Genomic DNA, 15,241 nt, shown 5'->3' on the forward strand with positions numbered 1-15,241 from the left:
ACCTACACAATGGCTGCCGGAAAAGAGGGGGGGGGGGGGGGGGGGGGAGAGAAGACGGGAGCAGGGGTTGATGCTCGGCATTGCTCCCGACTCTACTACGGAGATTGTAGGTATGAGTGGGAGCAGCCGTATGAGTTGGTAGCGCCGTGGGGCGCGAGCAGCAGCGGGTACTTGTTGTGGCTTGCTGGGCAGCGGGGCTGCTGGAAGGTACTGGGGGCGCTAAGGCGTAGACTACGGGACGCCCTAGGGCGTGAACAGCAAGGAGCCACAAAAGATTTATAGAAGTTACGTGGACGTCTGGTTTTGGGACCTAGCCCAGAACAACCTGTCCGATGCAGCCATCCCTTGAAATGAAATGTAATTAAATGTCGACTTAAGCTTTGCTTTTAAATTATCACTTTTTTCTCAGGGGTAAAAGTATCTCCGCTCCTATGGAGTGAAATGAAATGCCGACTTAAGCTTTGCTTGCAAATTAAATTTATAATTTTTCCGCAAATTAAGCATTGTGGCACATTGGCACTATTTAAAACAAGAAAACTGTACTTCCCAATCAACCTGAAATATTTTGCATTCATAAGTCTGTACACATCCGTATTGTACGACCAAACATTGTACCAAGGGTGCGTGTGATACGTGCTTACAGTACAAGCGCTGAAATAAAACTAAATAAAGCCGGAGTCATTGGTGCCGTATGTCGTATCGCTGTATCCGTATCCCTAACGTAATCAGCTGTTTATCGTTACGACGGTAACCAAAACCCAATTGGTTGGCTACGATACGGTTACGACCTTAGCGGCACCAATAATCGATTGCATTGATTCTCATAAGGTTGGTCGAATCAGCTGTTAAAAGGTTACCGATACGGTTACCGATAAAGCACCAATGTCTCCAGCTTAAATATTTGATTCTGCAGTCGTGCTCGCCTCGCGTTCGTGTATACTAACACATCCTCAATTTGGTAATCATGTATATTTCGTGGTGCCCACCGCTGCATATGATCGTGTGTATGTAGATATGGTTGTCCATGATATCTCCCGTTGAAAGGCCTTTCAGCGTCAAATATGCTGGAGTGGTCATTTAGTTGGTGTTGTTTTTAGTTTCGTGTAGCTAAAATTCTGGCTTTGATAACTGTGACGTCATTAATTTGGCAAAAGTTCTATGCAACGTTAGCCGGTTCAAAATAAAACTGAATTTTCATTCTCGAAACTTTAAGATTGAATTTTGGAATTTGCACTTCTTTTGGCTTTCAACATAGGAAGTGGTTATGGAATAATTTTTCCAAAAAAAAGAGCAAAACAAGAACCCTAACATAACCACAATTTTCCTACTCTCCTGTCTCTAATTTCATCTTAACATTGTATTTCAACTATAGGTATATAATAAATTGTTTGCTTCTTTGTGTTAAATTATTTCTTTAAAATGATGTAACTTTAACTTAGAACTTTAGCTTCATGCTATACATATTTTAATAAAAAAAATTTTTTTTTGAACATATTTTTCTTTTTAAAGATTGTAAACTGGATACTTCATATACTTTTTTTAACAGTCCTAACTAGTTTTACTACACTATGTAATCCAAGATTTTGGACTTTTGTATTTCGGACTTTTCTCCTTTTGTCAACTCAATTGGGCTGGATGTACTACTTATGCGCGCTTGGTATGCACTTTATGAGGCGATACACGTTAGGATGAAGGGTGATCCCTGAGGATCTAATGCGCCCGTAGGGGAATCATTACTCCCAGCAGGAATCTCTTTGTACTATTTTCCTCTTATCAGACCTTAGATGATGTACGGGTACATGGAATCAGATGCGTGGATTCCATAATGAACTCGCTAATAAATAAATTGGTTCACACCTGTACCAATATGACAATTGACGATTTGGTGAAGCGGCCTCTAGCCAGGAACCCTGTTAACAGGTGTGGTTGTTTTAATGATAATGACGTAGGTATTTAAATACGTGAAATTGAAAATGGTGATAAGTGATTGAAGTTGGTGGACAGGAAAGAGGAGTTTTTACTCCGCCCAGAGCTATCTTTCCAGCACATGGTTTTCGTATTTTTCAGGATATATCGCGGGAATAGGATGTCGCTGATTCGTCTTCGGTTTAAGACCACTATATATTTGCTTTTTGCTGCTACTATTGCTTTTATAATTTCGCGATAACTGACGGAATATATCAATAACTCAGTTGTTCACTTGGTAGAGAAACTTTCCAAAAAGACAGGCTAACTGTAGCCGCGTGAGCCCTTTTGTACCTTCCGGTTTCATGATTTTTGGCTTCCAATATTGACATTTGCTTCTATTCTTTCTTAGGTTCAGCAAAGTTGAGCTTTCGCTCGCTGGCTCTTCTTAATTCAACACCATAGGCCGACCGGATGTTCAATTTTATCGCATGCAACCTTGTTTTTTGTTGCGAAATGAAGGCGATAAAACTACCATACTTGCTTTGATGATAAGTGACCATTACAGAATTCGAATTTTTTTCGCGCTACTTCTAGCTTGTCGGGAGGCAATCGTCGTGGGCGGTTGTTGACGCAGCTACAACAGGCTGGGTGAATTCGGGTAGGCGCTTCGTCCATAAACCTTTCAACGCGGCTTCTCCAAGGGTGCTGCCTGCTACACATCTCATTTCATAATATAATTCCGATGGTTTTTGTCCCCTAGCTGTAGCTCTGACAAAATTCGATTGAGTCGCTTCTTCTCGCTGTCCGCAAAATGTTTTATAATTTTGCCCTTCACATAATCGAAACGGTCCACTTGTGGTAATGAAGCGATAACGTCGCTGAGTTGAGCGATGACGTTGGGATCTAGCGCTGCCAATATAGTAGCGGTCTTTTGTATGTCGGTTTTAATTACGGATGCGGTAAACCAAAAGTCCATAGTGGTAAACCAGGCTTCTATATTAGTGCTGCTCATTGGTGGTACCGGCAATCTGGCATAAACTACTCCAACTGTGCCTGCAGCGGGAGCTGAATTTAGTGGCGGCATGTTTGATACACCACGGCCCGTTGTTGTATTCGTCATGATTGCATAACCTCACAACTCAAATCGCGTGTTTGATGTTGAAGGAAAAAAGATGGCGTGATTAACGGAGTGCCGGTGCAGTTACAAGAACCGTTTTCAACTTAGGGATTCAATGGATTACCCAGTTGGTTTAATCTTACCTAGTGGTTATCGAATTTAATTGATCCCGAGAGTTGGATTTTATAATATTAAAACAAAATTTTATTACTATTACTATTGTTAAATTAAGATCCAAATACCAATCTGACCTCGGTTCTTCGGTCAGCACGTTGAAAAAATTAGATGCCATAGTTCTACCAACTCTGGTGGTTGATGGCGATATATTCGGCAGAATAATTGAAAAATGTATAAAAAAGTGTAATGGAATTCCTGCACAAGCTACTAAGTTTGGTTGGATTTTATCTGACATAATCAAACAAAAACAACCAGGCAAAGTAACATCAGCAATAACCCACCTTGAAAGATTTTGGGAGCCTGAGGAAGAAAAAGATGAAGATAATAAAATGGAATATCAAATATGTTTGAGAAAATTTGAGGAAACCACTAAACAGGATGCAGATTGACTATTCATTGTGGAAGTTCCGTTTAAAGATGATATGGAGTTGGCTAACTCGAAAACAAGCAGTTGCCCGCTTAATATCAATGGAAGCTAAATTTAGGAAGAATAAGAAGCTTAGAGATGTCTACAAGGAATTCATTCAAGAACGTATAAACCTTGGGCATATGAAAAAATAAAACGAGAAGGTAAATGGAAAGTACTATTTACCACATCAGGTTGATACAAGCGAGAATAAGATAACTACCAAACTTCAGGTCGTTTTCGATGCATCAGCCAAAACATCAAATGGAAATGCCTAATCGATATTAAAGATACAAAACTCTGATTTCCTCTGCATAGTGAAACAGCTTAAAGAGGAAAACGCGAAATTGTGCGATAGAGTGAGCAAGCTGGAAGGTTTATTGAACTGGAGAGAACAGTAAATGCTGAGCAGTGCTGTGGACATTGTTGGTGTGTCGAAACAAGTGACAATGCAAGTGAAGTCACAAAAATCTTTTAGGCTCCGCTTTTGGCATAACTGTCACTTCGGACGACATAAGCGGTTGCTATATAAAAAAACTAAAGCAGGGAACTGAATCTTCTCATTTGAGAAATGTGGTGCCAGTGCATTTTGCTTCAGTTGAGGTAAAGAGTAAAATAATGTCGAGCAAACGTAAGATGAAGAGAAAATTAACTACCGAGCTTCTTGGTGATATAAATAAAAGCAATATATTTATTAATGACAGTCTCACCAGCTACTGTCGAACTCTGTTCATAATGGAAAAAAAAATAAAAAAGAGAAAAGTTATAAAAATCTGGGGGTAGGAATGACAGTATTTTGATGAAAAAGGCTGATAATGATGTAGCTGTATATTTAAGTACTTTTGACGATATGTCAAAAGTGAGTCGGTTTTCCATTTTATTTCTTTTTATTAATATTAAAATCTCATGGTCTCTTTCGATTTTTTAAATAATAACAGCCACTCCGTAATCAGCCCGATCAAAAATTTAAATTTATTATATAATACTAGTGACTCTTTTGTTTTTGTTCATCAAAACATACGAAGTCTTCGGCAAAATTTTGATTTGTTGCTCTGTAATTTGGTATTATTTAAAATCAAACCGGATTTAATTTTTGTTTCGGAAATGTGGATATACTTTGTTCGGCCTGAGTGCGTCGTAAACCGGCAGTGGGTAGGCGCACAAGGGTCGATCTCGGGAAGGTTCACTCAGAAATACAATAAAAAGAACACAAAGAGGAATTTCCTCGTTATAATACGATGGTGATCCTGGGCGGTGTGAACTGCTTGGTGGTCGATCATAAAAGAGGCCGGTTGTCCCGTTGATGACAACCGCTAAGCCGCGGAAAAGGTCCTCTGGTATTAAGGAGGGGAAAAAACCACACACACAGCCACCCCTAAGTATACGTGCATGGGTGCTGACAACCTGCACACACACACACATGCATGTGTATGAGACGCATGCATGTGCATGCATGCACACAAGTGCGGCGTGAGTGTGGGTGGCTGGAAATATTATTAAAACATTAGGGAGGGGCGCCGTCAATCACAGTCCTCCAAGGATCACCGACCGTCAAGAAGAGGAAAGAATAAAAAACTTATAACTTACTTAACCTAACGATGGCCAGTCCGACGGCTTGGCAGCACGCACGATGAGTTGCATAACGTGCATGCTTGAGTGCTGATGCCCCGGTCATTCGCCACTCTTCCCGCCATGGTTAGAGGTTGACGAGCCATGGTTGCCTAACGCTAAAATAAAGAAAAGCAGTAAAAAGATATGTATGTGTTGATATTTCTTGCCGTTTAAAGAAATACTCCATTTATTTAAGAAAAACGTACTATTTAAATGTATGAACTTAAATAAAATTAAAAAAGTAAAAAAAAAACTAAATCACCTTAATGCATACTAGATCGGGTGGGTCCCCGAAAGTACCCACCCGAAGATCGTACTTTGCGCGAGCAGCGCTCCGAAAGATGGTGGTAATGTGCTCGGCGTTATGATCTCGACGTAAACGTCGCCGCCAAGAACGAGGCGAATTGGTGTGGACGCATAAAAATGGGGGTCCGCCAGACGAATATGATCGTATGGAGCTGCGACGCTGGGGTCGACGTTATATGTGGGGCTGACGCGGCTGAACTCATGGACGCAGACTGCGTGAGTCGTCACCGTCTTGCTCTTTCCATGCTTGCCTCTAAATCTAATGAAACAGCCGGTTTCGCCGGCGGCGTGGGTCGTCGGCAGTGCTAACTCTCGCGCCAGCCTACGGTCGATCGTTGTGCGGGGGGAACATGCATCAAGGAGTGCACGAATGAGGTGCAACCGCCCCCCGGCTTCCACCTTCACGACTGCAGTTGGCGCCAGAGTAGCCATTGGGCGAAGGGTTGGGCCGGCTGTAGTGTGGGCCGGAATGATTCCGTTCCTAAAGGAACTGTGTTGTGGTAGCTGGCACAGCCGAGCGGCCAGTCTACCGTCTAGGTTGTGTTCGTGCGAGTTTCGAATAGCGCGTAGCTGGCGCGGCCGAGGGGCCAGTCTACGCTCGCGCGTTTTCTGTGGTGCTCGCAGGTGTCGTTGCGTGGGTGGCGGAAAGGCCGTGATTCCGCTCGGAACGGCCGTGGGTCCGATTCCCTAGTGTTTGCTCGACCTGCACAGGAGCCCGCTCTACTCCTGGATGGTATCTGTGGATCCTCTGTAAAGGCTGACTCGGACGCATGGAGAGACAGCGCCTCATCCATAGTCCCGTCGTCCACCTGATGCATCTTCGGCATCCTTTCATAGCCCTCCTCCTCCTCTTCTAAGACCAGCTGGTTCCAGCTTTTGGGCTGATCTGGCTCCGTTGAAATGTCTTCCATTGAAAAATGTAGTGTGGTATGATGGTTGCTACCACATCTTCGACACTTGCCTTTACTCGTGCAGTCTCTAGCGCGATGCACCATCGAAAGACAATTTTGGCAGAAGTTAGCTCTGATAATTTCGCGCAGCCGTTGCAGCGGGGACTTCGCGCGATAGATAGGACACGACCTGATCGGATGCTGCGCGCTGCATAGATGGCACGGCTTCGGGTAACGAGCGGCTTGGCGCTCGGTCCTCTTGCGTAGCAACGCGTAACGGGTCATTCCATTCAGAGAATGTGGAAGAAACAGAAACGGAGGCTCAGTTTATTTGTTATGACTGTGTCACGCGTTCGGTAGCGAGTAGGCCCTAATTTTATTGTTGAGATTTGGGAAATTTTATTAGCGCGTGCGTAAGGGGAAAACCATCTGTCGCTGCATAAAAAAAATATTCATATTTGGCGCGCATTATGTGCATGGCCTCTTTCCCCGCATGTTATGTGCCTGGGTCTTTAGTGCCTTATTTTGTTTATTTCGTGCCACCCGGTAGCATTTTAGTTAGCCACGGGCACACTAGTGCTGCAGAAAATGAGCATTTACGATTTTCGGTTCGCACATTCTGGTGCCGAACTGGGTAGAAAGTGTATAGCGTGGGTTCTTTTGAGTAGCTGTTATTTGTGTTGTTGGTGCTAAAAACCAACAACTTTCGTTCCCGCCGCAAAAAAATGTTTGGACAGCAAAATCGTATGCTATATAAAGAAAAAATAAAGAATCTTCGTTTTAGACGAAGAGAAAAATTTGTAGAATGAATCATTTTTTGTATTGCCCTTCGATTATTTGTGCAAGTTTTCCCTAAGTACGCTTGCAGTCCTGTTTTATTGATGGCCTTTATGAAAAGGCACGGTTTCCGAAGTGTATTTGGCTCCGATACAGATTGTCAGAAATGGGTTTTTGGGTACCCGGTTGCATCGGTCTAAGCTTTGGCGATTCGGCGGGCGAATAGTTTTTTGCTATTATATTATTTAAGTGGACTGTGTGTTATTTTAGAGAGGGAGGTTGCTATGCACCTGTTACACCTTGTATTTATTTATTGGGGGCGAGCACTGGGGGGCTCCAAGGTGTTGGCTGCGAGTTGAGCCACCTTGTTTTGTTTTGAAAAACCCCGCTTTGGGATAAAAAACTTAAACTATATCTTTAGAATATTTCACTAACCAGTTGAGAATTACAAGCACACTCAATGGCTAATGAAACAAACGAACGAAAAATGTTAATAGTTTAAGTCACTTAAACATACTCGCCCGCCTAGACGGCTTAGTCGTCTAGTGAAATTTCCATACGAGCCAGTAATCCGGCTCGAAGGACCATGTCTAAGCTTTGGCGATTCGGCGGGCGAATAGTTTTTTTGCTATTATATTATTTAAGTGGACTGTGTGTTATTTTAGAGAGGGAGGTTGCTATTCACCTGTTACTCCTTGTATTTATTCATTGGGGGCGAGCACTGGGGGGCTCCAAGGTATTGGCTGCGGGTTGAGCCACCTTGTTTTGTTTTGAAAAATCCCGCTTTGGGATAAAAAACTTAAACTATATCTTTAGAATATTTCACTAACCAGTTGAGAATTACAAGCACACTCAATGGCTAATGAAACAAACGAACGAAAAATGTTCATAGTTTAAGTCACTTAAACAGCATCTTTTTATGCATCCCTAATATAATGTACATTTAAATGTACAGACGTTGGTATACGTCTACCAACGTCCAGTGCTCAGACCTTAGCACTTTATTGATAGGTGGATACATTTTTTGACCCGTTTTAATTTCCTACTCCTACTAAATCCTGATATCATTAGGTAAATGCATTGATTTTTCGAGTACACCCAAATAAAGTTCCAAGGTGACACCACACCACCTACCCAATTGTGTGAGCATTTCTGCGCTGTTTGAAGAAAAAACTCAATTTTAACAAAGGAATCGTAAGTTCTTTGTTTTCAAAAAGATGTTTCTTCTGGTTATGATAAGCTGATTTGTATATCTTCAATTATTTTCATTGCGAAATTTTATTTGCAACTCCTCATCCCGGAAAGGCAAGAAATAAATAATAAGAAGAATGAAAAGAATTAATAATAATGTATATTGGAACGATTTTCCGACATCCCTTGTCAAATTTGGTTTTGAGACAAACCGGTTTCGGCGTTGTGCCATCATCAGTGTCGATTTTCGTTCTGATCTGTTTTTGTCATTTGTCCTGTATTTATAGTTCGTAGGTATATGAGCAGGTATTGTCAAATTGATGCTTGTGTATATTTAGTTATGTGTATGTGTTCAGAACCGAGGGTGGTTTACTAATCGATTTGTGTGGCTGACTGGGGTAGGTAGAAATCTGTGATTTTAGTCGTTTGACCTTCTTTGTCGGTTTTTTGTTTTGGTGTGTTAATTGTTTTGTGTTTATTTGTTGTTGTGCGTTTGTCTGTTGTACCTGTGTGATTAAGTTGTTTCCTGTAAACAAGTTTTAAAGGCTCGAATATTGTGTCAGAAATGGTGTTTATCTGTTCGTTTATTATTCTACCGTCGAATGTTTTCTGTTTGTAGATTTCCATGTTTTCGAGTACGTTGAGACGTCAGCCCTTTTCTTGTATGTGAAGAACCCTAACTTTTTATTGATGTTTGCTGGGGAACATTCATTCTCGAACATGTGATTCGCGAAGTTAGACTCGGGTATAATGTTTGGATTCCGTATTTTTTTGTTGTAATCTCTAATATGTTCTCTGAACCTCGTTCTTATTTGCCGTCCTGTTTGTCCTATGTAACTATGCTGGCATCCGCAGGTAAGCTTGTATACGCCGTGGCTGCTAAACGGATCCTCTGAGTTAATGTTAGTTCTTAGTTTTCGCCCTAGATTGTTCGATGTTTTGAATGCTGTGTTAATGTTGTATCTTTTAAAGAAATTTGCCAATTTATATGTTGCTTTTCCAGTATATGTCATAGTCGTCCAGCTATTATTTTCTTTTTCATTATTTCTTTTTGGTTCTCCATTTGTCCTTCTGAGCTTATCTACTAGTGCTTTTTTATATCCGTTGTTTGCAGCGATATTATATATGACCTCAAGTTCTCTCTTATATGCCTCTTGTGTAAGAGGTGTTCTTTCAAGTCTATGTACCAAGTGCCTTAATGCTGCATTTTTATGATGTTGAGGGTGATTTGAGGTATTGTGTATTATTGTGTCGGTGGCCGTTGACTTTCTATATATGTCATAGTTAAATCTTTTGGCTTCTTTATCAATATTTATCGTGAGGTCTAGATAGTTGATTCCTCCGTCTTTTTCGGTTTCCATTGTAAATTTTATATTGCCGTGCTGTTTGTTGAGGTACTCCAGTACGAGCTCTTCGTTATTAGTAGTTAAAACGCATATTATGTCATCCACGTATCTAGCATAAAATGACACGCCTAATTTGGACTTCAGCTCCTGTATGTACTTTTCTTCCAAATTTTGCATGAACACTTCCATAAGAATTGCTGATGTGGGGCTTCCCATTCCAAGACCGTTTGTTTGTCTACATATTTTATTGTTGAATTTAAAATAGTTTTGACGTAAAGTGGTTCTTAGCGTATTTGTGATTTGCATACTTTTCACTTTGTTTTTTGTGTTATGAACTATTATTGAGCTAACTATGTCCAAAGTCTCCGATAGTGGTATAGATGGGTATAGATCTTTTATGTCAAAAGATACCAATTTGCTGTTTCTTTCTAGCTCTACGGTCTCGAGTCTCTCTATTAGTTCTGTTGTGTTAGCTATTGCATATTCGTTCCTTAGCTCCAGAGTGTCTATCAATATCGTTTTTAAATATTTGGACAGTTTGTAACATGGTGCCGATTTAAAATTAATGATGGGCCTCATTGGCGTGTCCGGCTTGTGGATTTTTGGTAGCGCAACCAGTGGAGGAGCCGAAGGGTTCATTTGGACCAATCTATGTGCCATGTTAGAATCTACTATATTTGTTGCATTTTTTATAGCAACTTTGATTTGTTTTTGGTATTCATCTGTGGGATCCTCTCTCATTCTACGGCATTTCATTTCCTCTATGAGATCCTCGGTTTTGGATATATATTGCTCTTTTTCGATTAGCACAGTGGTGTTTTCTTTGTCCGCTTTCGTTGTGACAATATTGTTTTTCCTTAGTTTATGCCGTAGATTCTTTATTGTTTTCTCCTCTGTATTCGGTTTTTGTCCTTCCTGTGCTTTCACCTCCTTTCTTATGATTTCCCTGCATATGTGTCTTGCGTGCTCCTGTTCTTCCTGTGGTATCAATGATATTGCGATCTCCGCATCAACAATCGCTTGCTCCGTTTTTCTTACTGTATTCTGGTCCATGATATTGTGCTTCAGGCCCTTTTCGAGAAGTTGTGCCTCTTCCTTGGTAATGGCCACTGTTGTGAGGTTAACGAACTTGTCATGAAACTGGTGAGTGTTTTGGTTTTGGTTACCCTCTCGTCGTCCTGCCAGCTTGTCCAATTTTCGGTTCAGCGACCTGTATTTTTGTTGTAGTTCCTGATCGACCTCTGTCTTAATGCGGTCGAAGCATTCTATTAATACAGTCGTAGGTAGTTGTTCTGCCAATCTTAAATGGATAGATAATAACTCGGCATTTATCTCATCCTTCTTCGGGTATAAGCTTTCCAACTCATATTTTAAAAAATCCTTTTCCGCTTTTCTGTTTTCCTTCTAGATTTGGTATTTGCCTTTAATGTTATTTTTGCGAGTTTCGGAGTAACATTCAATTCCAGGCATTGTTTGTTGAACCAAATGCTCGCCTTTGCTTTATATATTTTCAGTAGGCGTCGCTTGTAAATTGTTAGTAGTCCGTTCGCGTTCAAGTTAAAAGCCTGACAAGCAATAACTGACTTATCTTGTTTGGTTGATTTTCCGACAGGGTGGATAAATGATGTATATTGGAACGATTTTCCGTCATCCCTTGTCAAATTTGGTTTTGAGACAAACCGGTTTCGGCGTTGTGCCATCATCAGTGTCGATTTTCGTTCTGATCTGTTTTTGTCATTTGTCCTGTATTTATAGTTCGTAGGTATATGAGCAGGTATTGTCAAATTGATGCCTGTGTATATTTAGTTATGTGTATGTGTTCAGAACCGAGGGTGGTTTACAAATCGATTTGTGTGGCTGACTGGGGTAGGTAGAAATCTGTGATTTTAGTCGTTTGACCTTCTTTGTCGGTTTTTTGTTTTGGTGTGTTAATTGTTTTGTGTTTATTTGTTGTTGTGCGCTTGTCTGTTGTACCTGTGTGATTAAGTTGTTTCCTGTAAACAAGTTTTAAAGGCTCGAATATTGTGTCAGAAATGGTGTTTATCTGTTCGTTTATTATTCTACCGTCGAATGTTTTCTGTTTGTAGATTTCCATGTTTTCGAGTACGTTGAGACGTCGGCCCTTTTCTTGTATGTGAATAACCCTAACTGTTTTATTGATGTTTGCTGGGGAACATTCATTCTCGAACATGTGATTCGCGAAGTTAGACTCGGGTATAATGTTTGGATTCCGTATTTTTTTGTTGTAATCTCTAATATGTTCTCTGAACCTCGTTCTTATTTGCCGTCCTGTTTGTCCTATGTAACTATGCTTGCATCCGCAGGTAAGCTTGTATACGCCGTGGCTGCTAAACGGATCCTCTGAGTTAATGTTAGTTCTTAGTTTTCGCCCTAGATTGTTCAATGTTTTGAATGCTGTGTTAATGTTGTATTTTTTAAAGAAATTTGCCAATTTATATGTTGCTTTTCCAGTATATGTCATAGTCGTCCAGCTATTATTTTCTTTTTCATTATTTCTTTTTGGTTCTCCATTTGTCCTTCTGAGCTTATCTACTAGTGCTTTTTTATATCCGTTGTTTGCAGCGATATTATATATGACCTCAAGTTTTCTCTTATATGCCTCTTGTGTAAGAGGTGTTCTTCCAAGTCTATGTAGCAAGTGCCTTAATGCTGCATTTTTATGATGTTGAGGGTGATTTGAGGTATTGTGTATTATTGTGTCGGTGGCCGTTGACTTTCTATATATGTCATAGTTAAATCTTTTGGCTTCCTTATCAATATTTATCGTGAGGTCTAGATAGTTGATTCCTCCATCTTTTTCGGTTTCCATTGTAAATTTTATATTGCCGTGCTGTTTGTTGAGGTACTCCAGTACGAGCTCTTCGTTATTAGTAGTTAAAACGCACATTATGTCATCCACGTATCTAGCATAAAATGACACGCCTAATTTGGACTTCAGCTCCTGTATGTACTTTTCTTCCAGATTTTGCATGAACACTTCCATAAGAATTGCTGATGTGGGGCTTCCCATTTCAAGACCGTTTGTTTGTCTATATATTTTATTGTTGAATTTAAAATAGTTTTGACGTAAAGTGGTTCTTAACGTATTTGTGATTTGCATACTTTTCACTTTGTTTTTTGTGTTATGAACTATTATTGAGCTAACTATGTCCAAAGTCTCCGATAGTGGTATAGATGGGTATAGATCTTTTATGTCAAAAGATACCAATTTGCTGTTTCTTTCTAGCTCTACGGTCTCGAGTCTCTCTATTAGTTCTGTTGTGTTAGCTATTGCATATTCGTTCCTTAGCTCCAGAGTGTCTATCAATATCGTTTTTAAATATTTGGACAGTTTGTAACATGGTGCCGATTTAAAATTATTGAAGGGCCTCATTGGCGTGTCCGGCTTGTGGATTTGTGGTAGCGCAACCAGTGGAGGAGCCGAAGGGTTCATTTGGACCAATCTATGTGCCATGTTAGAATCTACTATATTTGTTGCATTTTTTATAGCAACTTTGATTTGTTTTTAGTATTCATCTGTGGGATCCTCTCTCATTCTACGACATTTCATTTCCTCTATGAGATCCTCGGTTTTGGATATATATTGGTCTTTTTCGATTAGCACAGTGGTGTTTCCTTTGTCCGCTTTCGTAGTGACAATATTGTTTTTCCTTAGTTTATGCCGTAGATTCGTTATTGTTTTCTCCTCTGTATTCGGTTTTTGTCCTTCCTGTGCTTTCACCTCCTTTCTTATGATTTCCCTGCATATGTGTCTTGCGTGCTCCTGTTCTTCCTGTGGTATCAATGATATTGCGATCTCCGCATCAACAATCGCTTGCTCCGTTTTTCTTACTGTATTCTGGTCCATGATATTGTGCTTCAGGCCCTTTTCGAGAAGTTGTGCCTCTTCCTTGGTAATGGCCACTGTTGTGAGGTTAACGAACTTGTCATGAAGCTGGTGAGTGTTTTGGTTTTGGTTACCCTCTCGTCGTCCTGCCAGCTTGTCCAATTTTCGGTTCAGCAACCTGTATTTTTGTTGTAGTTCCTGATCGACCTCTGTCTTAATGCGGTCGAAGCATTCCATTAATACAGTCGTAGGTAGTTGTTCTGCCAATCTTAAATGGATAGATAATAAAAAAAATACAACATTAACACAGCATTCAAAACATTGAACAATCTAGGGCGAAAACTAAGAACTGACATTAACTCAGAGTATCCGTTTAGCAGCCACGGCGTATACAAGCTTACCTGCGGATGCCAGCATAGTTACATAGGACAAACAGGACGGCAAATAAGAACGAGGTTCAGAGAACATATTAGAGATTACAACAAAAAAATACGGAATCCAAACATTATACCCGAGTCTAACTTCGCGAATCACATGTTCGAGAATGAATGTTTCCCAGCAAACATCAATAAAACAGTTAGGGTTCTTCACATACAAGAAAAGGGCCGACGTCTCAACGTACTCTAAAACGTGGAAATCTACAAACAGAAAACATTCGACGGTAGAATAATAAACGAACAGATAAACACCATTTCTGACACAATATTCGAGCCTTTAAAACTTGTTTACAGGAAACAACTTAATCACACAGGTACAACAGACAAACGCACAACAACAAATAAACACAAAACAATTAACACACCAAAACAAAAAACCGACAAAGAAGGTCAAACGACTAAAATCACAGATTTCTACCTACCCCAGTCAGCCACACAAATCGATTAGTAAACCACCCTCGGTTCTGAACACATACACATAACCAAATATACACAGGCATCAATTTGACAATACCTGCTCATATACCTACGAACTATAAATACAGGACAAATGACAAAAACAGATCAGAACGAAAATCGACACTGATGATGGCACAACGCCGAAACCGGTTTGTCTCAAAACCAAATTTGACAAGGGATGACGGAAAATCGTTCCAATATACATCATTTATCCACCCTGTCGGAAAATCAACCAAACAAGATAATTTAATTAATAATAAAGTAGTTTGCTTTAAAGGAATTTACAGACCTTAATACATATAATATATGCATATTCGCAAAATAAGTGTATGATTGCGCTACTTTCATCGGTTTGCGTGCACAAAATAAAGCTGAAAGGAAGATAACATGTCGGTGGTTTTATGGCAGTATTTTTGGCACATTGGAAAAATCTACACTACCAACATTTTCATTACTTAATGTCCGCGCACTGGTATAAGCATACCAGCGGCAAAGGCAAGAACGAAAAAATACTCGCGAACATTGATACATACCTATGTATATAACGTAAATTCCACAGAATTGAAGCAAACTGTAGATTGCTTCATTCTTTTCATTTTTACGCGTGGTTGGAGAATGGTGACAGCGGTAAGTATGGTAAATTCTTGAATTAATTTTCTTAATGATAAATATTTCTAATTATTTCTTTTATTTCATGTTATTAATTAACTTTCTTTTATTTCTAGGTGGCTGGTTGTATAGGTCCAGGAGACGGTTTTGTGTCAGATTT

Source organism: Eurosta solidaginis, chromosome 2 (genome assembly GCF_040869045.1).
Source record: "Eurosta solidaginis isolate ZX-2024a chromosome 2, ASM4086904v1, whole genome shotgun sequence".
Classification (NCBI taxonomy): domain Eukaryota; kingdom Metazoa; phylum Arthropoda; class Insecta; order Diptera; family Tephritidae; genus Eurosta; species Eurosta solidaginis.